Below are 25,148 nucleotides of genomic sequence, written 5' to 3'. Positions count from 1 at the left end.
CTACGTCGATATCATGTTCTATGATAGAAGTACGACCAGGAACATCACGGAAAAGAGAGGGAAATGACATCACCAACTCAGTGACATCACTCCTCTCCTCCTCTGTCAGATAAGAAAGATGGGAGGAAAGATTAATAAGAATCTCAGAGTTTATAGTCGTCCGTCGACTTTTTCTCGAGAAAGAAAACTCTCATCCTCATCAGCATTCTCCAAAGAATCCTTACTCGGGCTACGAAAGGAAGATGACAATTCGGGAAAAGAATCATAAGAGTTTACCACATTAACAGTAATGGAACGAACAGGAGCTATGTACAATTTCAACAGATTACTGTGACATACTTGTACTTTCTTTCTCTGATCAGGAGTATTCAACAGATAGTTATTATCGAAAAGATCTGAGATCTGACTCACAATCTGAGTTTTAGGTTCTAGAGAAACATCTTCATGCAGCAGCACTTTCCGACAAAGCAGACCATCATCAAGAAAGTACGAAGAAGACTGAGGATCAGAACATTTCTTAGACCCTACTTCAGAGAATAAGGTTTTAAGACTGTCGTCGCTCTGTTGAGCTCTAATCAAATCCTCTCGAAAAATCTGTAACAAAGAAGTCAGAGAACAATCAACATCAGAGAGATCACCATTGGTTTTCTCAGGAGTGGACAGAACCTCTGATGTATCGGTAGATTCATGTCGCAACACTGTCGAATCTTTCTGATCACAAGACAACGAAGAACAGGATTTCAGGTCTCTCTGCTCAGGACATTTGGACACATCAGATCCTGAGTCACCTGTATGAACAGTATAAAAGAAGGTGTCATGCAGTGGAACTTCAACTTCATTTTCAGTGAATGGTTTAGCCATTGATTGAGTGACTGCACAAGCTGGAAACAACTCACGAGATTCTCTACAATTTCCAACATCAGATTTCCTAGGTGTAGATGCTATTATGGGTGGAGCTGCCACATCACTCCTTCCCCAAACATTCTCACCAGCTAAATCATTTCCCAAAATGAATGTAATCCCAGGAACTGGAAGTGCAGGACGAACACCAACTACTACTTCACCAGATACAATGGCAGAGGAAAGATGGATTCGATGCAAAGGCACTTCAGTAAACCTCATCTCAAACCCTCGCACTAATACATCACTTCCAGTAGCGGTTTCAGAAGTCAAAGGCAAAATTCCCTCTAAAAGAAACGACTGCGCAGCTCCCGTATCTCGAAGAAGACGTACTGGCACCGTTTCGTTTGAACCAGGCAATGACACATTTCCCTCAGTGATAAAGGGTGCATAATCAACAGAAGTTATACACTGATCAACAGATTTATCACTAGAACTAGATGAATGACGATCTTTCTCATCACAAGTGTCAATAATCAATGATGAAGCAGAAACCAAAGCAACAGATTTCGACAATCTCTCTTTCTTCTCGAGAGTGAGACAGTCCGATATTTTATGACCAGGCTTCTTACAATAAAAGCAAACCATGTCCCGTGAGAGTGCAGGTTTACTAGAATGTTCAGCCACTGTTGTCTTACTATTCCTACTCATCACATAAGACTTTGTCTTAGGTTGAAAGCAAAACTTAGAGTTACTCATATTGTTGGTTTTAAGACCTACTGCACTGAATGACCCATGGGTTAACACAAATTCATCAGCCATGATAGCAGCTTCTGAAAGTGTATTCACCTTGTGTTCAGTGAGATGCCTAGCTACAGCATGAGGAACACAATGTTTAAACTCCTCTAAGAGCACGAATTCTCTTAATTGCTCCTTAGTTGTAACTTTCATTGAAATGCTCCAACGATCAAATAGGTCCTCTTTCCCTCTTGCAAATTCAACATAAGTACATTCATCAGCTTTACTCAAATTCCTAAATTTTTGACGATATGCCTCAGGCACGAGTTCATATGCATGCAACACAGCAAATTTCACCACATCATACTCACCAATCTGTTCCAGTGAGAGTGCAGAATAAACTTATTGAGCTTTACCTGTAAACACACACTGCAACAATAAAGTCCAAAAGCTTTTCGGCCATTTCATGGACAAAGCAACACGTTCAAAATTATATAAATATTTATCCACTTCCTTTTCAGAAAATGGCGGCACTAATCTTATATTCCTGTGAACGTCAAATACAGGTTCACCTGCATTCGCATGCCATTGTGGAACAGGAGGCACATTCGCTTGTGAACCTTCAGCTGTCTATGCTGCTAATTCTAACTCCAACTTTTTTATCTGAAACGCTCTCTCGTCACGTTCCCTCTCTAACTGAAATGTTCTCTCTTCACGTTCCCTCTCTAACTCAAGCTCCATTTTCCGCATAGCTAACTGATGATTTAATTTTCTCTCTTCAAATTCTCTCTCTACCGCTCGCTCTTTCATAGCGCGATCATCACGTTCTGCACAAATTTCGCGGCATCTAAACACAGTTGCTTCTCTTGCAAAGACAACTCTGGAAATTTTGTCTCACTTTCACTATAAACCTCTACAGGAGTAGACACAAATGATTCACTCGGAGTGATTAACTCAGTGTTTACCTCTATAACTCCTCTATCAACAAGTGACCGCTTCAGAGTAGTCACCATAGTCTCCTTCAGCCTCTTCTCTTGAGAAGTAAAATCAACACTCAAGCGTTCGGCGATTTGCACCAACTGCTCCTTTGTACAACTCTCAAGCAAAGCTTCTGATGGACACGCAAAGGAATCCTCGACCACCGAAGACATTTTGTTCGTATGTTTTATACACAATAAGACAAACGAAACTACTAGCTAACACACGTGAGACGCTGTTCACTCAAAATACAATTCCCATAAGCCACTGCTTCAAAAAGGAACTACGTCACCGTATTACACAATCTCATTCACAAAAATGTCCAAAGACTTCCCACAAGTCAAAACACAGTGTAAGCGCAAAATAAACTGCACTATACGCGCAAACGCAACGATTTAACTTTTTTTATTTTTGTAGAATGGATTTACCATTTATAATATAAGAGAACTCCAGCTCCTAACTCAGAAAAACACTAACTAAATCTTACCTAGTCTTCAGAGATGTACCGGGCTCGAGGCGACATTAAACGCTGAACTCCGCAACTATCAGTCAAACTGAAAGTCCGGAAGCGTACCCCCTACAGAGATTTAATCTCCACCCAGGATAACCTCCAAAAACAAGAAAGGCAAAATAACAAAACAAAACAACAAACAGTGCTCCGTCGGAAGGATTGTATTCACAATACAGCTGGAAACACTCTAATTCACCAGAGTTCTCATTTATAAAGGTAACCATTCACAAAAACATACACAGATACAACCCATACTTACCAACGTTTCCTACCCCAATAGGATCGCGGACGAGACTCCCAATTTATGTTACGGCCAGCTCGTTTCGGCCATACATAAAGTAAACAAGTACACCAAAATGACTTGCAAGATTTTATTTGTCCTCAAAAATCACAATTAACTAAATATAACAAAGTCTAGGGTTTCAAATCAAAAGGGGAAAAATCATAATCCAGTTGGGGAGTAAAAGAAGGCTAGTATGGGCTGTAAATCAAAGGTTCGAATGACTTCGCCAGAGGCTGTCAATCCTCTGGACGAAAGTGAAGAGAAGATGTTCAATCCACTGTTTTATCCTCTTCATAATTAAGGATAATGAGGAAGCAGGGGTGTGCGATCTCCCAAGCTCTCTCTGAGCAAAACCGCCACCAACAGTCGAGCAAGCGGAACGCAGGGTCGTAACACAACAAAATTAGCGACTTTTTGCCAGGTTAAAAACACTGGGCAGTCTATAGTTTCAGTCGCTTTTGAACAAGCGTAACCTAGAAGAGGTGGGACTGACGTTCCACTCAAGTTTCCGTAGTGTAGTGATTATCACGTTCGATTTACACGCGAAAGGTCCTCAGTTCAAAACTGGGCGGAAGCAAGTGGAGGCACTTTAAATATAAATGCTGCAATTCGCTACAAAACCCTTAGTTTTGAGACAGGTGAAGGCCATCGTACCAAGGAGCTGTAGTCAGACTGCCATGCCGAATGACCTCTGTTCTGTTGTTTGTGGAATTTCAAGACTGTCACACTGCTTGCAGGGCAGAAAAAGCACATGAATCTCATCAATAGGTTTCTGTAGTGTAGTGGTCATCACGTTCACCTAACAAACGAAAGGTCCTTGGTTCGAAACCGAGCAGAAACAGCAGTTGGATTCTGACAGAAAATTTTAACTGTTGTCAACGCTAGGTGGGTGTAGCGCTCATTTCCTTTATATGCTTTTTATCACGTTCGCTTTACACGCGAAAGGTCCTCAGTTCAAAACTAGGCGGAAACAAGTGGAGGCATTTTAAATATAAATGCTGCAATTCGCTACAAAACCCTTACTTTTGAGACAGGTGAAGGCCATCGTACCAAGGAGCTGTAGGCAGACTGCCATGAAGAATGACCTCTGTACTGTTGTTTGTGGAATTTACAGACTGTCACACTGCTTGCAGGGCAGATTATGGGAAGGATCCATCTTCTAAAAAGCACATGCACCTCATCAATAGGTTTCTATAGTGTAGTGGTCATCTGTTCGAAATTGGGCGGAAACTGTGGGTGGTTTTTGCAAAAATTTCATATGCGATTTTCTCTTGAGCAGGTCAGTACACTTGCAGGGATGTTTGTGGTTTAATCTCTTTAGAAAAGAACAAAAAATACAACAAATGGCCATTGAGGTTTCCTGTACAGTAAAAAAAAATGTTTGGTCTGCCAACAAAATTAGCAGCTTTTTGCCATGTTAAAAACACTGGGCAGTCTATAGTTTCAGTCGCTTTTGAACAAGCGTACCCTAGAAGAGGTGGGACTGACACCCAAATCAAGTTTCCGTAGTGTAGTGGTTATCAAGTTTGCTTTACACGCGAAAGGTCCTCAGTTCAAAACTGGGCGGAAACAAGTGGAGGCATTTTAAATGTAAAAATGTTGCAGAATCGACTTGGCAACATGTCCATCCATTGAGGTTTGTCTGCAAACCAGTACTTTTTACAGACTTTACAGCTGAGCCGAGAGGCCAGCATGTAGTACTGGCTGCTTGTACCAATAATGACATGGGGTCGTCCAACTCCTGATGAGACAACGGGAGGATTCGGACAGCCATTCAGACATGGCAGAGTGTAGTTGTTGCGGACTATTTCCATAATGGAGTGCTCTGGTTTCCAAATGAAGAATGGATGAAGTTGAAAGTATTTCGGTGATGGCAGCTTATAGACAGCATCAATAAGCTCAGGCTGAGGTGGGTAACGCCACAAGAAGATCATGTTCATTGGATGTCTCACCGGTGTAGAGCCTGGCCACAGTCCCAAGTCTTCCATTTCTGTTTTCATCCAGATTCTCTGCTGGTGAGAGCAGTTCCATTGGCTTACATCCTGCTCATAGCCTGGCAGTGGTGGAAGTGCTGGCTTCTCCTCCAACTGAGTTGGGGGTACCCAGCAGAGGCTGCAGGGAGTGCTGTGGGTGGAGTAGAGGCTGCAAGGAGTCCCGACTGGACAGCAGTTGCAGGGGGGCCTGAGGGAGGAGTAGAGGCTATAGATTCTGCAGAGGTCACTGGGAGGAGGGCTGCAGGATGACATGGTTGACATTAGTCATAGATGAGCATTACATTTGTTAAATATGTTAAATCTGTTTTAAATTTTATTAAGTAAAATTATGTTACATTAAGTCCTTACATTGACAGAGCATGGTTTCCTGAACTGGTCTCATAGGCGATGTGGTCTTGCTTGTCGATAACCCCAATTCAAGCAACTCTGGAGGTACTGGCAAAGGAACCCTCACTGGAGTGAAGGGAATTGGTGAAAAACAATAACACTGATCAGAAACAGGCACATCGTTAGAGTAGAGTCGGCATGTGTATACGTCCATATACTAACCTGGATGTGGAGATGCAGTAGCACTATATTCATCAGGCCGGTCTGGTTTTAAGAGTGTTGCTGGTGGTTTACGCCTCCCTAACACAGAAAAATGTAATGTCATTCTAATTCCCTGTAGTATTGTCCCTTAGTAAATGTGTTATTAAATAGTAATGTAAATGCATACAAAACCATAGAACACATGTCAAGACTCTTTATAATATTAGAGGTGTGGTATGTTAATGCATTGCCATTACATGAGTACTACATTACATGAGTAATCTACAGCTTCATGAAACAAAACGGATGCGTCATTCTAGTCCAAATTACATTTTTTTTCAGTCGCTAACAAGCGTTTGTCCAACCAGTTGTCACATTTTTAAAACTCTAAACACAATAAAGCTATACCTCCCAACAAAATTATGGATTGTTTTTGTAGTATTTACTAATGTTAACACACACCATCCCACAATAGCAAAAACAATATTCCAAACCTTAGATACAGTACAAAAACCTCTGCTTCTGCAATGATATCAGTTCAAAAACAATATATCTCAGCTGATAATAAACAAACAATTGAATAATTGACACAGCTGATTTATGTTGGGTAAATTGGGCCAACCATAGCTGATTCCAATCTGGCTTAGACTCAGTGGCAGGGGTTATTTTTTTTCTATTACATTGACACTTATACAGTAAAAGAGGACTTTGAGGAGTGATATTTTTGGAAACAGAAAAAAACAAACACTGTAATGTCTGGACGAGGAAGAGTAAGAGCAAGGGCCCCAGGGAGAAGAGCAGGCCCAGTGAGAGATGCAGTGAGAGGTGCAGGAGCAGTGAGAGATGCAGTCCCAGTGAGAGATGCAGTGAGAGATGCAGTGAGAGGTGCAGGAGCAGTGAGAGATGCAGGCCCAGTGAGAGATGCAGTGAGAGATGCAGGCCCAGTGAGAGATGCATTGAGAGATGCAGTGAGAGGTGCAGGAGCCGTGAGAGATGCAAGCCCAGTGAGAGGTGCAGTGAGAGATGCAGGCCCAGTGAGAGGTGCTGTGAGAGGGTGTAGTGAGGGGTGCAGTGAGAGATGCAGTGAGAGGTGCAGTGAGAGATGCAGTGAGAGATGCAGGCCCAGTGAGAGATGCAGTGAGAGATGCAGTGAGAGGTGCAGTGAGAGATGCAAGCCCAGTGAGAGGTGCTGTGAGAGATGCAGGCCCAGTGAGAGGTGCTGTGAGAGATGCAGTGAGGGGTGCAGTGAGAGATGCAGTGAGAGGTGCAGTGAGAGGTGCAGTGAGAGGTGCAGTGAGAGATGCAGGCCCAGTGAGAGGTGCTGTGAGAGGGTGCAGTGAGGGGTGCAGTGAGAGATGCAGTGAGAGGTGCAGTGAGAGATGCAGTGAGTGGTGCAGTGAGAGATGCAGGCCCAGTGAGAGATGCAGTGAGAGATGCAGTGAGAGGTGCAGGAGCAGTGAGAGATGCAAGCCCAGTGAGAGGTGCAGTGAGAGATGCAGGCCCAGTGAGAGGTGCTGTGAGAGGGTGCAGTGAGGGGTGCAGTGAGAGATGCAGTGAGAGGTGCTGTGAGAGATGCAGTGAGTGGTGCAGTGAGAGATGCAGGCCCAGTGAGAGGTGCAGTGAGAGGTGCAGTGAGGGGTGCAGTGAGAGATGCAGTGAGAGGTGCAGTGAGAGGTGCAGTGAGAGATGCAGTGAGAGATGCAGTGAGAGATGCAGTGAGATGTGCAGTGAGATGTGCAGTGAGAGGTGCAGTGAGATGTGCAGTGAGAGGTGCAGTGAGAGATGAGATGTACAGTGAGAGGTGCAGTGAGAGATGAGAGGTGCAGTGAGAGGAGCAGGGCCAGGGAGAAGAGCAGGCCCAGGGAGACGGCAAGGTAGATGTGTAAAAATGCGTGATGGTTGCATTCCAAAGGCTGCAAGAGCAGTAGTCAGTGATGAATTCGTGCCACTATCATTGACCATATAATAAACCACGGTCTTTCACTAAGAGTGGCTGGTAAACAGTAAAGGAAAAAAAAACTGATTAGCTTTATATTGGAATGCTTTTGAATGTGAACATTACTGTACATGTGGACATACAGTTCCTAACCAAGAAATTTAGTATAAAAGCGGTGGATTGCATGTTTTGCATGCAAATACCTGTAAAACTGAAACACAAAAGTCTATGAAGTTTTTGTAATGTCAACAATAGCCAGTATTTTGAAACCTGGTGTACTTTGATTGACTGCATGTACCTTGTGAAGTGAAAACAAGTGTTATTCTTTGACAGAATAATTTCATTCTGAGTCAGATTTCCAGTGTTTTGGTAAAGTTAGTGTGTGCAGAAAAAGAGGTGTTCTATTTTGAAATGAAGAGTTAGTATATATTTAACAAAATGTGTTTTTGAGAAGAAAATTATCCATTTGGCCAAATTTGTTTTGTAGGTGTGAGTCTGTGTTAAGAGTTTAGAAAAAGTATCTGAAGTATCGGTAAGCGCTTGTTAGCGGTTGAAAAAAACTGTAAAATATTGTTTTTAATGTTTTTTAATCATTTTGAACATGTTTTACATTGAGCCCTATTGATCGTGGGTGATTTTCCACACTTAATCTGTTCAGACCAATATGGGGAGGAAGGGGAGGAGTTAGCGTGGGGAGAAATTCCATGCACAGGTGTACAGGCCGGAAGTGGGAGGGAGGGAGGGAGGGAGGGAGGGGAGGGCTGAGTATCTCGGGGGATTCCCAAGGTGTCATAAACTGGGAGGCTTTATGGGGGGCAATAAAACTGTCAGTTTGACGAAAGTCGCCCTTATACCTCTCTCTTCCACAGTTCAAAACTGGGTGAAAACAAGCGGAGGCATATTAAATATAAATGCTGCAATTAGCTACAAAACCCTTACTTTTGAGACAGGTGAAGCCCATCGTACCAAGGAGCTGTAGGCAGACTGCCATGCCGAATGACCTCTGTTCGGTTGTTTGTGGAATTTACAGACTGTCACACTGCTTCCAGGGCAGATTATGGGAAGGAGTCATCTTACAGGTTTCTGTAGTGTAGTGGTCATCACGTTCGCCTAACACGCGAAAGGTCCTCGGTTCGAAACCGAGCAGAAACAGCGGTTGGATTCTCACAGAAAATTTAAACTGTTTGCCACGCTAGGTGGGTGCAGCACTCATTTCCTTTATATGCTTTTTAACAAGCGTGCACCTAAAGATTTATGTCTGCAACCTGAAGACGTGTTTACGTAGTGTAGTGGTTATCACATTCAGCTCACACGCGAAAGGTCCCCAGTTCGAAACTGGGTGGAAACTGTGGGTGGTTTTTGCAAAAATTTCGTATGCGATTTTCTGTTGAGCAGGTCAGTACACTTCATTGACCTCTGTTCTATTGTTTGTGGAATTTACAGACTGTCACACTGCTTCCGGGGCAGATTATGGGAAGGAGTCATCTTACAGGTTTCTGTAGTGTAGTGGTCATCACGTTCGCCTAACACGCGAAAGGTCCTCGGTTCGCAACCGAGCAGAAACAGTGGTTGGATTCTGACAGAAATTTTAAACTGTTTGCCACGCTAGGTGGGTGCAGCACTCATTTCGTTTATATGGTTTTTAATAAGCGTGCACCTAAAGATTTATGTCTGCAACCTGAAGACGTGTTTACGTTATGTAGTGGTTCTGTAGTGTAGTGGTCATCACGTTTGCCTAACACGCGAAAGGCCCTCGGTTTGAAGCCGAGCAGAAACAACTGTTGGATTCTGACAGACAATTTAAACTGTTTACCACGCTAGGTGGGTGCAGCGCTCATTTCCTTTATATGATTTTTAACAAGCGTGCACCTAAAGATTTATGTCTGCAACATGAAGACTGTTTTCGTAGTGTAGTGTTTATCACGTTTGACTCACACGTGAAAGGTCCCCAGTTCGAAACTGGGCGGAAACTGTGGGTGGTTTTTGCAAAAATTTCGTATGTGATTTTCTGTTGAGCAGGTCGGTACACTTGCAGGAATGTTTGTGGTTTAATCTCTTTAGAAAAGGACAAAAATAAAACAAATGACCATTGAGGTTTCCTGTGTTTCGCTGTAATCCTGCAATTCGCTACAAAACCATTACTTTTGAGACAGGTGAAGGCCATCGTACCAAGGAGCTGTAGGCAGACTGCCATGCTGAATGACCTCTGTTCTGTTGTTTGTGGAATTTACAGACTGTCACACTACTTGCAGGGCAGATTATGGGAAGCAGCCATCTTCTAAAAAGCACATGCGTCTCATCAATAGGTTTCCGTAGTGTAGTGGATAACACGTTTGCTTTAGAATTTTTCTGAAATGTCAGGACTTGAAATTCCAAGTGCCATAGAATCCCATACATTGCACTAAAGTGTTACTTTAAAAGTCATGTACTGCAGGTCAGTGTTGCTTTAATGTTTGGTTAATTCTAGCATGAACTGAATTGCAGTGCTTTGTCAACATTACTGCATTTCTGGATAAACTTGCCAGAGGGTTAAAGACTCTAGCTTGAGCCCGCAGCCAAAGGTTAGGTTTGTCAGAAGTGGGATTCGAACCCACCTCTCCAGGGGAGACTGCGACCTGAACGCCAGCTGCCGAAGGATAGTCCGTCAAAATGGGGATAATGTTGAACAATGTTGAACGCCACAGCCAATCATGTCGACGCGCTATAACATTTGCAGCCAATTAGAGAGCGCCATTCTCGACATTATAACATTTGCAGCCAATCAGAGAGCGCCATTCTTGACTTTTTCCTTATCATTTTCGACATTTGACCAATCAGAGTACAAGGAAATGTCGATGGCACGTTTACGCTTAGCACCGCTAGGAGGAGGAGTCAGGAAGCTAGCCAAGTGTCAATCAAGTTGCCGAACTGAGCCGAAGGTGTACGAAGTAATGACATATCCTGAGGGGCGTGTCAGAGGTCAAAATGTTCAGACGTCGAGCATCACTGTCACGGAGGTCAGGCAGCATCATTTTAACGGAGGACTGCGAAACTTATTTTTCGGTAACTTTAACTGTATTTTCGGACAATGTAATTTTATATTTGTATATAATTGTATATATTATAATTGTAAATATCGTGTGTGCTTTTTTAAAAGAAATAATTTGTATTATAGTAGTTTTGTTCAAAACGATATAACCTAACTGTTAGCCCCCCAACAAAAAAATGTCTGGCAAAAAATCCCATAAAGCCATGTCAGATACTGACTGGATTGCAAGGCTAAAAAAGTTTGCCAGCACAGGAGTTTGGCCATCAAATGAGGGTAACAGGCCAGCTCCTCGACAGAAAAAGTGGCATGACGTGTACCAAAGGGTGAGTGTGCTTTTGTCACCTTTGCATGATGTAATAATTGTAATCCTAATCATTTAATTCTATGTCATCATTATTTATAGATATGTATGTAGATAATGTTGCAGGTATTTGAGATTTATGTTTATTTATGTAAAAAAAAAACCTTTTTTTTGCACTGGGAGATTCAGAGATTTGAGGCAGTGGGGGTGGGGATTTTGAGTGAATGGATGTTTTTTTGAAGGTGTGAAATGTTTCTCTCTTGTTCTTTTAAAGGAGGATACAAACTTTACTCACTCTTTATCTCTAATTTTACAGTTTGTATCTCCCCTTCAAAGAACATGAATAAAAATAAATGACACACTACAATAAATTAATGTGGCATTCATACTGATAAGTTAGAAATGCATGTATTCTATATTATATGTGTGATAATGTTTACAGATTGAAAGATGTCCGATGCAGTCTCGCGGCCAGACAACCTTGCTCGGAGCGGTCCCAAAGTGCATATGTGGTTTTCACACTCAAAAGGTAACAATGTAAAGATGTAACTTGTATTTTTTTAATATATATATAATTTACTGACCAAATTCTTCTCGTTCAACAATTATTGTAGCCTATGTTTTTTTGTGGTTGTCTTAAGCAGGCCACAGCCTCTATTGGACAAGCACCAAGGGTTGTTGAACAACAGTCTGCCGCTACTGGACCAGCACAGGAGGTCATGGCGCAGAGTCAGCGTCAGCTCCCACCCCAGCCTACTTCTAAAATTATACCAAGTTTGTCAAAGGTAATAACATTTTTTTTATATATATAATTGCAGTTTTAATATACGTTTAGTATAAAGGTTTAAGCTCAGTGGAAATGGCTGGTATGTTTTTACACCTACCTGCCAGCTGTGACACCTTGTACAGGGGCGGCTGTAGTCTGCTTATTGGTCAGTTTCACTGTCTCAGGTTGGTTTAGATCAAGTAAAATGGTGAAAGAACAATGTAACCTATGTGATCTCTCTTTCTTCTCTGGGCTCTGCTCTTGCATTCTCCTCTTCCTCTCTAATTGGGCTTTGCCATTATGGGTTAAAGGACACTCACGTCCTTCATGGCATCTCTCTTGATTTTTCCAACTGGCTACTGAAGCTACGTCTTTCATTCTGTATTTCTCAGGTAACATTCCACTTATGCACAATTAATTATACACGTATTATGAATTAAGTCATCATGAATCTGCTTTGTTGCCATTTCAAGGGTAACCTTCATTACTGTTAATAAACGCTTTCTCTTACAAACTATGTGCAAACTATTTTTGATTTTAAGTCATTTTTAAAAGGTACTTGTTAAATTACTATATACTCACATTCTAGCAATACCTTCCCACACATTTTTCTATTCTAACTGTGCATATTTCAATCTGTATAAGTAGTAGAGTGTGGTAATACACAGACAAAAAAATAAGTTAAAGAAAGAAAGCAGGTCCTTTAGTTATATAATGAATGATAGGATCAATAGATATTTTCTTATTTTACATTTTATTATATTTTTGGCCAATGTGCTGTTACAATTCAATTTGTCTTTTCATTGAAATTGTTTTGCCCTTTTTTAGTTTACCAAGCCAAGATTTGGTGGGTCCCACATTGCTGCTGCAAAGCCAAATCTGAATGTGGCTAGGAGACCATCTCAGGCTGTTGACCAACCCAGCGCAGCAGTGTCCAGTGCCCCTACACCAAGCCCCACTGTCTCTGTAAGTACTGGCATAATCCACATTGCATTCTAAGACAAATTCCACATCTGTGCACTTTTTAGAAACTTGCATTCTAAGATACATTCCACATCTGTGCACTTTTTAGAAACATATTTTGTATTCCAGGAAACATCTCAGGCTGTTGACCAACCCAGCGCAGCAGTGTCCAGTGCCCCTACACCAAGCACCACTGTCTCTGTAAGTACTGGCATAATCCACATTGCATTCTAAGACAAATTCCACATCTGTGCAGTTTTTAGAAATATATTTTGTATGCAGGAAATCTTATCATAATGAATTAAGAGCAATACTATACAGTTTTCACACAATATGCAGTCAGTGAACACATTTCCACAATGCTTAAATTTTCTTAACAGACAAGCTATACCTCCCAACAAAATTATGGACTGTTTTTGTAGTATTTACAAATGTTAACACACACCACCCCACAATAGCAAAAACAATATTCCAAACCTTAGATACAGTATAAAAACCTCGGCTTCTTCAATGATATCAATTCAAAAACAATATATCTCATCTGATAATAAAAAAACAATTGAATAATTGACACACACCTGATTTATGTTGGGTAAATTGGGCCAACCATAGCTGATTCCAGTCTGGCTTAGACTCAGTGGCAGGGGTTATTTTTTTCTGTTACATTGACACTTATACAGTAAAAGGAGGACTTTGAGGAGTGATGTTTTTGGAAACAGAAAAAGACAAACTGTCTGTCTGGACGAGGAAGAGTAAGAGCAAGGGGCCCAGGGAGAGCAGGCCCAGTGAGAAGTGCAGTGAGAGATGCAGTGAGATGTGCAGTGAGAGGTGCAGTGAGAGATGCAGTGAGAGATGCAGTGAGATGTGCAGTAAGATGTGCAGTGAGATGTGCAGTGAGATGTGCAGTGAGAGATGCAGTGAGATGTGCAGTGAGAGATGCAGTGAGATGTGCAGTGAGAGGTGCAGTTAGAGATGCAGTGAGATGTGCAGTGAGAGGTGCAGTGAGAGATGCAGTGAGATGTGCAGTGACAGATGCAGTGAGATGTGCAGTGAGAGGTTCAGTGAGAGATGCAGTGAGAGATGAGAGGTGCAGTGAGAGGAGCAGGGCCAGGGAGAAGAGCAGGCCTAAGGACTTCCAAGGGCTGCAAGAACAGTAGTCAGTGATGAAATTCGTGCCACTATCATTGACCATGTAATCAACCACGGTCTTTCACTAAGAGAGGCTGGTAAACAGTAAAGGGAAAAAAACTGATTTGCTTTTTACTGGAATACTGTACATGTGGACATACAGTTCCCAACCAATAAATTTAGTGTAAAAATGGTGGATTGCATGTTTTGTATGCAAATACCTGTAAAACTGAAACACAAAAGTCTATGAAGTTTTTGTAATAAAATAGCCAGTGTTTTGAAACCTGGTGTACTTTGATTGACTGCATGTACCTTGTGAAGTGAAAACAAGGTTCACTTCACAAGACACAGATACAATCCTTATCTGTGTCTAAGGTGTGAAAATGTGTGTAGAGTTTTACAAATCACTGTGTGTAATGTTTTGCTAAAAGGGTAAAGCAGACATTGTGTGTAATGTTGTGCAAATCTGTGGAGGGGTTTTGCTCATTGGAGTAGAATTTTGCAAATTGTGTGGAAATTTTTATTTTAGTGTGTAAACAATCATAAAATCTGTAACAAAATGTGTTCTTGAGAAGAAAATTATCCATTTGGCCAATTGTGTTTTGTTGGTGTGAGTCTGTGTTAAGAGTTTAGGAAAAAGTATCTGAAGTATGGGTAAGCGCATGTTAGCGATTGAAAAAAACTGTAAATACTTTTGAAAACAGATTCAAATAAGCGGCGATCCTAAATTGCAATATTATTTCCCACTATTACTGTTTTTGACTGTATTTTAATCATATTTCAAAAACAAAAAGAATCTTACTGATTACTGCAAGATGCATCTGCGGTAATCAGTGGTCGGACACTTTGCGACCAGAGGATCACAGGTGGATTGCCAGCAGGCTTTTTAAAATGGGGCCCAAGGGAAAACCAGAGCTTCGAGACAACCTACAGCTCTGGTATTACCCACCACAGCCAGCACTTATTTACAACCAGGCTCCAGCTCCAGACAGATTTTTTTGTCATGCTCTGTTGCTGTGGATGCCGTACAAGCTGTGGAAGATCAAGGCTCTCTGTCCCAATTCTGCCTGCGGGCAGCATCAGCTGACTGGAAGCGGTCTGCACAAAAGGGCACGGCAGGTTCTGGACATCGATAGGATGTACAACATGGTCACAGAAACCCTCATCTGTACCAAGTGTAAAGCCTCGCATGTGTCCTGGAGTCAGACTGTCCTGCAACAGCTGGATCTGGGCCATCGCTCTGAATTTCGGGTCATCCTCACGCGGAAAGTAAGTACACTTTAATTCCACATCCAGTTGATAGCCCATCATCAAATATGTTTGCAAATACTTTACAAATCAATTATGTAAAATATATGAATGTGTGGATTTTGCTTTTCCTAAGGTATGGCTGTGATATGAGAGTCATTCGGCTCCTGCGTGAGCGTGGCCTAGGCAACAGTCCCACGCGGGTCATCAAACAGCTGCGTGAGAACCACAGTGAGGAGTGGCTCCAGCGTATGGCCCGGTACACCACCCAATGTGTGGACTTCCTCAAACGACCCGGGGTGTTGCAAATACAATTCCAGGAACCCCCAGAGCCTACAGTGGTCCCAAGCTGCAAGTGGCTGCTCACCGTGTACAGCCAAGACATCCTGACAAGGCTGGATGAAATCCATGCAAGGATAACATCTACGTATGGTTCAGTCTTGAAGATGGATTCCACTAAAAAGGTTAGCAGGGGATTTTTGTTAATTTATGGTGTTTACTGTTATATCATTATCAGAGCATGAGTATCATATTCTACATGGTGTGATGTTTCATTGCATTGCATGCTTCCTGTCATCTACTGCAGATCACTAAGAAGCTGGCTGGGACGGCAAGGGGAACGGGACTCTGGCTTACCTCTGTTGGCAATGAGTTTGGTCAGGTGCTCATGAGTGTGCTGACAGCACAGGAAGGAGCAGGACTGGACATGATGGTCGATGGTCTGGTGAAAAGGTACCAGCAGGCTAGTGTGGATCCACCTGCTGTTTTGTACGTGGACTGTGGCTGCTGCACTGATGTGGGTGAGACCAAGCTGAAAACCAGATTCAGAGGGTGGCCTGATCTCATGATTCGCTTGGACATCTGGCATTTTATGCGCAGGATTGCCATGGGGTGTACAACTGATGCCCATCAGCTGTATCCCATCTTCATGTCACGGCTGTCAGCGTGCATTTTTGAGTGGGATGCGGCTGATGTTTCTATGCTTCGCAAAGCAAAGAGAGAGCTGTTGATATCCCAGGGTTGGCCTGCGCTGACAGATGAAGATGTCAACAAGCATCTTACCAGGAATGAGCTGGCACTCCATTGCCAGAGAAGGACCTGTGGAGAGGAGACTACCATCCTTCTCCTTGAGCGGCTGCTTACAGAGCTCCTGAGCAGCAAGGGCAAAGACTCCCTGGGTGTTCCTCTCCTGGACCGAGAAAGGATGGAGCACATCTGGAATGTCCAGAAGAAGCATGTGAAATGCATTCAAGACCCCCCTGGTGTTGTGCTCTATACAGAGACAGGGAGCCTAAACAAGGGAGGTGTGCTTCTAAAGACCTACAGATGTGCCAGAGGCTCCACTTCTCTCGAGTCCTTTCATTTACACCTGAACCGTTTCATCCCAGGTATTGTCTTTGTCACACACACTGTGCATGTGTAAAGAAAGAGCATTAAGTGTTTTTGTGTGTTCCTTTAACACCTCCTAAACACTGTTGTGTCTATTTACAGGGACCAGTGCAAACAGTCTGAACTTTCAGATTTATCTGCTGGAGGGTCTACACCGGTGGAACCAGGACCGGGAGGCTGCTTCCCTGTCATCGGAGCCATCAGCTTTGCGCAGCTACACAGGAGAACTTGTTCACTGTGTAAACGGCAATTATGAAAAGCTGTTTGGCAGGAAAGTGGTCCCCACGTTTTGTCCCCCTGCATGTTACACCGGTGAGAATTATTTTATATATTTTTTATTTTATCAACTTGCAATTTCTGTGTAACCTCCGTCTATATGTCAGATTTAACCCTATAGAGTCGATTGTATCATAATTGATATGCAAGTTTCTAAAGGACTCTAAATGATCAACATGATCAAAACTTTTTAGGAAACATGCCCTCTGTCGTCTGATTGATTATAGTCTTTTAGTATAATTGTAAAAGTGTCCACCTTCAGCTCGTGCTTCACGTTTCTTTTCATTGTGAAACCTTTACTGATTTTATAAAGTAATTGTAAGAATAACTTTTATATTGTTACTAATATTTAATGACTAGTTACTAAACTGAAGCAGCTTGGGTTCACTTGATTAGAAAATCATGTCACATGTAAATATCAAAATGATCATCAGACTTTTCTCTCAATCATCATTGTGTTGCATTTCATTTCATGTTTTGCCCACATAATTAAACGTGTTGGGCCTTTAAATAAAACTGTTTTTTTTTTTTCTCCTTGACGATGAGCTCTATATTCTCACACTTTATGAGCTACTACAAAAGCCTAATGTATCAAATATGATACACAACATTCTATTTAATTTCCGTTTGTTTATTGTTTTTATTTCAGGTGAGCTCATTGGAGTGCAGTATCTGTTCCAGCAGACTGGTCAGGCACTGCAGGACATGAATCCTGACTCTGAGCAGACAGCAGAGCTCATTGAGGACCTCAGTGTGGAGGAGCGAGATGAAGATGAGGGCTTCTGTGACATCAGCGAGGATCACACAATAGCAGATCTGGAGGCTGTTCTGTCACCACCCTCTTCCACACTGACACTGGGTTCTTCCACCCTGGTCACCAGCAGTGCCACACCTGTACTGGGCTCCACATCCCCTTCACTGATCCCTGACCCCAAACTTGTCCTCACACAGTCTCCTTCATCACCTGGACCCTCAGGGACTGCTGTCACACCTGTTCCCTCTGAAACATCTGTTTCAACTCTCCCCTCAGAGCCAGAGGATGCTGGTCAGGATGTTGATGAAGAAGAGACGGTAAATACTACTCCTTTGTATGTCTTTCAAATTAACTAGAATAATTATGATGAATTAACATCCAGTGCTTTAAATCCAGACTTTCCACATATTTTACATTTAAAAGTACAGCCTAAATTCATTTGTAAGCTGCAAATACACATCAAGTCAAGTCATCTTTATTTATTTGGTGCTTTGTAAAATGTCAAGAATGGCGCTCTCTGCTTTGTACTATACAGTGCTTTACGGTGATAAACAGGAAAATAACACAATCAGTTATGGAACTATGCATTAGACAGATGTGATGTAATAATTGTATTGCATGTTTGTGTTTTTTAATAGGCTGTTGACTACCAAAATATCCCGGGTTATCAACATGTGGACCAGCTGGCAGAATATCTGGTGGATTTCCGGGACCACACAGCCCTCAGCCTGACCAACCAGGAAGCCAACACCATAATTGCTCTTTGGCAGAACCTGGATGACCGGGACAAGGAACGGGTGGTGTATGACAGGCGATGCCGCAAGAGACTGCTGAGTGGACGCTTCAAGGTCCCGAAGAAGCCCACTCACCCTGGTGTAGAGAGCACCACCAGATGTGTGCTGGGTGCAAGCAGCGCACCTGCTCAGTGGCCTGACTGTTGCCGTCTGGTGGAGACCATCTTCATCAGACTTTGCACTGTCCACCCAAGCCCCAAAAGAAAAGGCAAGGGAGCCCTGTCAAGATGGTCTTTGATCCTGCAAGACTATCGCAGGATAAGGCAGCTTGTACTGGGCAACAGCTTGGTGATGGGAGGAACATGCATGCAGCTGGTGGAGGTTAACCAGAACACCCTGATTCAGTGGTATAACAAAAGACAGAAAAAGCAGGACCTGTCTGTGCTGCTTCAGGGCATTCAGTTGCCTCAGCCCCTCCCTGAAGCTCATGAGCCTCTCCTGGTAGCCAAACGTCTACGGACTGAGCCAGAACAACCAGGGGAGCAGCACCAGTACAAGCTACCAGAGAGCACAGCTGGTCAGGCAAAGCAGAGGCAGACTTCTGTTGGGCGACCCCCTCTCAGACCCAAGGCACCAGCGCAGAGTCAGACGTTGCTGACACCATCTGCATCTGGAGCATCACTGCAGATGGTACCAAATATACTTATACCATCAGCACCAGGTTTCCAGGGTGTGCCCATGTTCCAGGGTGTGCCAATTACTGCATTTCTGGATAAACTTGCCAGAGGGTTAAAGACTCTAGCTAGAGCCCGCAGCCAAAGGTTGGGTTTGTCAGAAGTGGGATTCGAACCCACGCCTCCAGGGGAGACTGCGACCTGAACGCAGCGCCTTAGACCGCTCGGCCATCCTGACATGACGGCCGGTGTTGAGCAGCATTTTTGGACCTACACCGAATGGCAGATGATCTAGAAGGTAGGGCTTCACCGCTCACCCGAGTCAGAGCACATGCCTCGTTGGCGCAGTTAGGCAGCGCGTCAGTCTCATAATCTGAAGGTCGTGAGTTCGAGCCTCACACGGGGCAGAATGGTGCTTTTTGATACACGGGACCGTGTAAATTAATGAGCTGCTTTCTGTATTCCCTTTTATGCCTTTGTCCATTTCTTCATATGCAATGTAATTGAAATCCAGTGTTTTTTTAAGACTAATGTTGAACAAATGCAGTAATAGTATTACTCTCATATTCATGTCATATGTGTCACAATGATTTGTTAAGGCTTATATCATTCTTTCATTCTAATGGCATGTCTTGTTAATGCTAATGTAATGTTTTACATGACATTCCTTGAATCTTGTGTCATGACACTCAACCCCATGCCCCCAAACCCATGACATTTCATTCCAAGAAATTTCCAAGAATCCTGGCCATGAAATTCTACTGCATCTTCTTCCGGTAAACATCACAACATGTTATTTCGTAAAATTCAGTTGAATCCGATTCAATCAACATGTCCATTTTTTCTGAAATGTCATGACTTGAAATTCCAAGTGCCATAGAATCCCATACATTGCACTAAAGTGTTACTTTAAAGGCCATGTACTGCAGGTCAGTGTTACTTTAATGTTTGGTTAATTCTAGCATGAACTGAATTGCAGTGCTTTGTCAACATTACTGCATTTCTTGATAAACTTGCCAGAGGGTTAAAGACTCTAGCTTGGGCCCGCAGCCAATGGTTAGGTTTGTCAGAAGTGGGATTCGAACCCACGCCACCAGGGGAGACTGCGACCTGAACGCTACCTGACAGCCGTGCGGCTGTTTCACAACAGCCAATCAAGCGCGAGCACTCCATCATTGTTGAGCGAATGGCGTTCTCGGACTTCATCTTTGTCAGAGTTCCTCGGCCAATCACGCGTCGTATCTTCATCTTTGCTTGGCGAATGGCGTTATCGGGCTTCATCTTTTTCAGAGTTCCTTGGCCAATCACGTTTCGGATCTCCATCTTTGCTGAGCCAATGGCGTTCTCTGGCTTCATTTTTGAGAGGATTCTTTGGCCAATCACGCATCGAATCTTCATCTTTCAGGCGCCGTGGAGAGACGGGCTCTTTTTTATTCTCAGGTATACCCGCGCCGAAGTATTGCCGTTCATTCATCGAATGTCAACAAGTAAGATAAACTACATTAACAACAATACAATAATACATATTTCATTTTCTTCTCGTATTTTATGACCCATTAAGGTGTTTATTGTTATGATCTATCGCGATCTTGATCTGCTGGCAACCTCAGCATTTCATCTTAATGTGTTGATGAACTACATTAACATCAGCAACATATTTTTCATATATTGCTAACTTTTTCTCGTATGTTATGCTGCATTAAGGTACTTTTTAATGTTATGATCTATATATCTTGATGAGCTAGTATATTGCAGCACTTTTCTATTACACTATTTTTTGATAAACTACAATCTACATTAACAACAACATATTTTAATTTGCATTTTAAAATGTAAAGTTGTTTAGTGTCATGATCAGTCTTGATGTAGTATACTGCAGCACTTCTCATGTTATTGTCTCCAATGATGAATTACATTAACAATAATATATTCGTGGATTTTTACCTTTCAGTGTTCTTTAAGGTGTGTTTAAAAATGTCAATATCGATCATGATTCTAGTATGTTATTGTTTAGTGTTTAATTATAGTAGTACTGTATCAAATACAGTAATAAGTAGTAAAGCGTTAGTAGCTAAAAAGACTAAACATGTTTCAAATGTTCCAGAGATGTCTAAAAAGTCACACAAGGCCATGGGGGACGATGAGTGGATGTCCCGTCTGCGGCGGTTTGCCAGCACAGGGGTTTGGAAAATAAAAATAAAAATTTTGCTTTTTATTTATAAAGCTTGCTAAAGTGATACCACCTTTTACCGTGGATAACAATGTTGGCTATATCTAGTCCCATAGCTCCTCCAACGATTAAATAGGCAGAGACAATTTCTGATAGGCTTTGGGTTTTGCTCATTTATTCAAAAAAGTATTTTGTATAAAGCTTTTAAATCTTACCTCAAACAAAGTTGATGTGTCAGCAGTCCATTACCATTACCTATATCAATAATATTTATGTTAGGATTAATTTAGGATCAATTACATGGATTAATATATCCATGTAATTGACTATCTAATTCTAAGCTGCAAACAAATATATATATATATATATATATATATATATATATATATATATATATATATATATATATATTTGTTTGCATCTTAGAATTAGACAGTCAATTACAATTTCATCTGCGATTTGCAGTTAGGCTCCATTAATTAGTGTATAATTGTAAATAAATAAAATATATATATAATGTGAATATAATTAATTTGTGGCCACTGTGTGTATTTCTCCAAATATCAAAATATACGTATCCACAGATTACGAAGGACAGGTTTTATTTATGACCTCATTACAGATATAAAAACACAAGCAAACAAAAACATTTAGAAATGATTTGGATTTTAAAAATTGCCAAAGAGACCAGTTAGTATTGAATTTATTTTTATTGGGTGTTATATTTATTTTTATACAGCTTCTCCTTGCTGTTTCTGCTCTCAGACTCTTGCTGGTGTACAGGGACGGATTGTCCTGATTAAATGTATAAATGTCTGTGAATGTTAGATTATGGCATGCCTGTGCGTAATTAGATCGGTAAAATGTACCACGAATGAAAGATGAATACAACCTGTTTTCCTCATTCTTGATTGTTCTTTTACCAGACCACAAGTGCTCCACCTGCATCCACTCCTACCGCTGTCCCAACCTCTACCTCAGCCCCGACCTTTACACGGCCTGCACTTAACTTATCAATGGTAAAGCATTATTTTAATATTTGAGTAGATTACCTCCTCCACAAGCAATGATCTCCGGAATTTCCCAATGCCTTTTATTGGTAGGCTGGAAGATTATTTGTGTATTCTTCAATAGGGAATTCATATCATCAAATTTCCAATGCATGTATGATATTACATGAATGTCAATCTGTTCAATAATCTCCTTCTTTTAGTTTACAAAGCCACGATTTGGGGGATCCATTAGTTCAGCAGCCAAACCCAGCCTAAATGTACAAAGGCGGATTCAGGTAATTTAAAAAGACCTTAATATGTTTCATCATCATCATCTTTATTATGGTTGTTGATAATGTACAATATGTATCTTTATAGCCTGGTAGTCACAGTCCGCCTCCTTCAGCCAGACCCAGTCTTTCACCTTCATCCAGTCCTTCTCATTCAAGCATTCAACCGGCAGCCAGTGCTTCTCCTTCTGCAGCCAGACCTCCTTAAACCAGTCCGTCTCCTGCACCCAGACCTGCTTCTGCAGCCAGACCTCCTTCTGCAGCCAGACCCCCTTCAGCCAGTCTGTCTCCTGCAGCCAGACCTCCTTCTGCAGCCAGACCTCCTTCAGCCAGTCTGTCTCCTGTAGCCAGACCTCCTTCTGCAGCCAGACCTCCTTCAGCCAGTCTGTCTCCTGCAGCCAGACCTCCTTCAGCCAGTATGTCTCCTGCAGCCAGACCTCCTTCAGCCAGTCTGTCTCCTGCAGCCAGACCTCCTTCAGCCAGTCTGTCTCCTGCAGCCAGACCTCCTTCAGCCAATCCGTCTCCTGAAGTCAGACCTCCTTCTGCAGCTAGTCCGACTCTTACATCCTTGGTGAGTGCCCATCTATTTTTTGTGGCATCTCTTACTTCCTGTGTGTGAAGTACATGTACATGTGGCTTATTCTAAAAGTTAGGGGGTACATTACAAAAATTACTGTTGGTTTATGTTTCCCTGTTGAATTTGTCAAACTTTGTTAAACTTCAAGTAAAACATGTATATGAGTGTTATTTTTTTCCATTTAGCCATGTATACAGTGATTTTTTTAAAAATCATTTGAGAACCAGTTCTCAAATCTGCCTTAAAATTAATTTTGTTTGAAGAAAATATAGGCTAATTATCATAAATGGACATGAAATGTCCCCTAATGCCCCTTTGTAGAATTACTTGTATGCAAACTTGAGAGAAACAATGTTTTAATATTACATCTCTAATCTTTCATTGCTTTTGAATCAGGAGGAGCATGTTGCCCCTTCTATGCACGGACCTGCTCCTGCATCCGAGCCAGATAAATTTTGGCTGCCCACTAAAATGAGGCAGACAATCCCCTCACAGGATCAGAGGTGGATTGCTTCTGCGATCTTTCACTCTGGCAGACTTAGGACAGACTTGAAGCTCTGGTATGAGCCACCCGTCCCTTCCCTCATCTACCACCAGGCTCCATCTCCAGATCGCTTTTTTAATCACAGGCTTCTGGTGTGGATGCCCTACCACTTGTGGAAGTTCAGACTGTTCTGTCCTGCATGTGGGAAGCAGCTGACTGGATATGGCCTCCACAAGAGAGCACGGAAGGTCCTGGACATCGACAGGTACTGCCTTATGGTAACAGAGACTCTCAGGTGTACTGTGTGTTGCCTGAGTTACCTGTCTACCAATCAGACTGTCCTGGACCAGCTCGATGTGCCCCATAGAAGACTTTTCCGTCTGATTTTGACACAGAAGTGAGTTAAAATCTACACGCCTTGTACAGAATTTTGTAATGTGTTTATAATAAAGTCATTCATATTTCAAAATTAATAATTTATTTTCTGAAGCAGAAATGTGTAATATGAAGTAAATGCAAAATAAAAGTGTATTTTATTTACCATAAAATAAATTACATAAGCAAATCTTCTCTTTTACACAAAGGTAAGCTTGTGACATTCGTGTCATACGCATGCTGAGGGAACGGACGCTGGGCAACAGTCGCACAAGACTTGTCAAACAGCTGAGGGAGAACCACGGGGAGGAGTGGCTTGACCGTTTGGCGCACTATATGGAGGAGTGTGCTGGTTTTATCAACCGCCCCAGCCTCTTACCTGTCATGTGCCAAAAGCCTCCAGAGCCCATTGATGTCCCTACTAGCAAGTGGCTGCTGTCAGTTTATGGGAGGGACATTATCAGTCGCATAGACCACATCAAGGCAAGCATAACCTCCACGTTTGGGACCATTTTGAAAATGGACTCAACCAAACAGGTAATTGTTTGACATTATTACTGATGTTTTAACTGTTGTGAAGTTTGAAAATGATTTGTGTTATGCTTTATTAATATTTTTAATTTGGTTGATTTTAGATCACAAAGAAGTTGGCAGGCACAGCCAGGGGAACAGCACAGTGGGTGACTTCTGTTGGCAATGAGACAGGACAAATTCTTATCAGTGTCTTGACTGCTCAGGAAGGTCCAGCACTGGACACCATGGTCTCCGGACTGATTAACAGGTACAGCCAGGCGGCCGTGGCTCCACCACTGCTGCTGTACGTGGACTGTGGCTGCTGCATAGAGAAGGGGCAGAGCAAGCTACAGGCCAGATTTGGAGGATGGCCTGACCTCAATATCAGGCTGGACATCTGGCACTTCATGCGTCGGCTGGCAGTGGGGTGCACCACTGATGCTCATCCTCTATACCCAGTCTTCATGTCACGTCTCTCTGCGTGCATTTTTGAATGGGACCCAGATGATGTGGCTTTGTTGCGGCGGGCAAAGAGAGAGCAACTGCAGGAGGAAGGTGTGCCTGTCATCACAGATAACCTTGTGGACCGACGCATCACCAAAAAAGAGCTGGCGCTCTATTGCCGTCGGAGGACTCGTGGGGTGGAGTCCACAACCCGCTACCTTGACAGGCTTCTGC

General features: G+C 42.5%; 1 long non-coding RNA gene and 4 other non-coding genes across 5 annotated transcripts; 3 read left to right on the top strand and 2 right to left on the bottom strand.

The window, feature by feature from the left end:
• Window positions 1-5,479: 5,479 nt before the first annotated feature.
• Window positions 5,480-6,236, bottom strand: LOC143712770 (uncharacterized). The gene is made up of 3 exons (XR_013195081.1): window positions 5,894-6,236; window positions 5,693-5,797; window positions 5,480-5,582 (listed from the first exon to the last, which is right to left on the bottom strand). It is a non-coding gene; the product is annotated as an uncharacterized LOC143712770 (long non-coding RNA).
• A 2,651-nt stretch (window positions 6,237-8,887) lies between these two features.
• On the top strand, window positions 8,888-8,960 carry trnav-aac (transfer RNA valine (anticodon AAC)). Its single transcript has one exon. It is a non-coding gene; the product is annotated as a tRNA-Val (tRNA).
• A 340-nt stretch (window positions 8,961-9,300) lies between these two features.
• Window positions 9,301-9,373, top strand: trnav-aac (transfer RNA valine (anticodon AAC)). Its single transcript has one exon. It is a non-coding gene; the product is annotated as a tRNA-Val (tRNA).
• Window positions 9,374-19,224: 9,851 nt separating this feature from the next.
• Window positions 19,225-19,307, bottom strand: trnal-cag (transfer RNA leucine (anticodon CAG)). The gene has a single exon. It is a non-coding gene; the product is annotated as a tRNA-Leu (tRNA).
• A 95-nt stretch (window positions 19,308-19,402) lies between these two features.
• On the top strand, window positions 19,403-19,476 carry trnam-cau (transfer RNA methionine (anticodon CAU)). Its single transcript has one exon. It is a non-coding gene; the product is annotated as a tRNA-Met (tRNA).
• The last annotated feature ends 5,672 nt before the right edge of the window (window positions 19,477-25,148 follow it).

This window comes from Siphateles boraxobius, unplaced genomic scaffold (genome assembly GCF_051911475.1).
Source record: "Siphateles boraxobius isolate OS27281-9 unplaced genomic scaffold, OSU_SipBor_1 51, whole genome shotgun sequence".
NCBI classification, from domain to species: Eukaryota; Metazoa; Chordata; class Actinopteri; order Cypriniformes; family Leuciscidae; genus Siphateles; species Siphateles boraxobius.
This window is presented reverse-complemented; position numbering and strand designations above follow the sequence as displayed.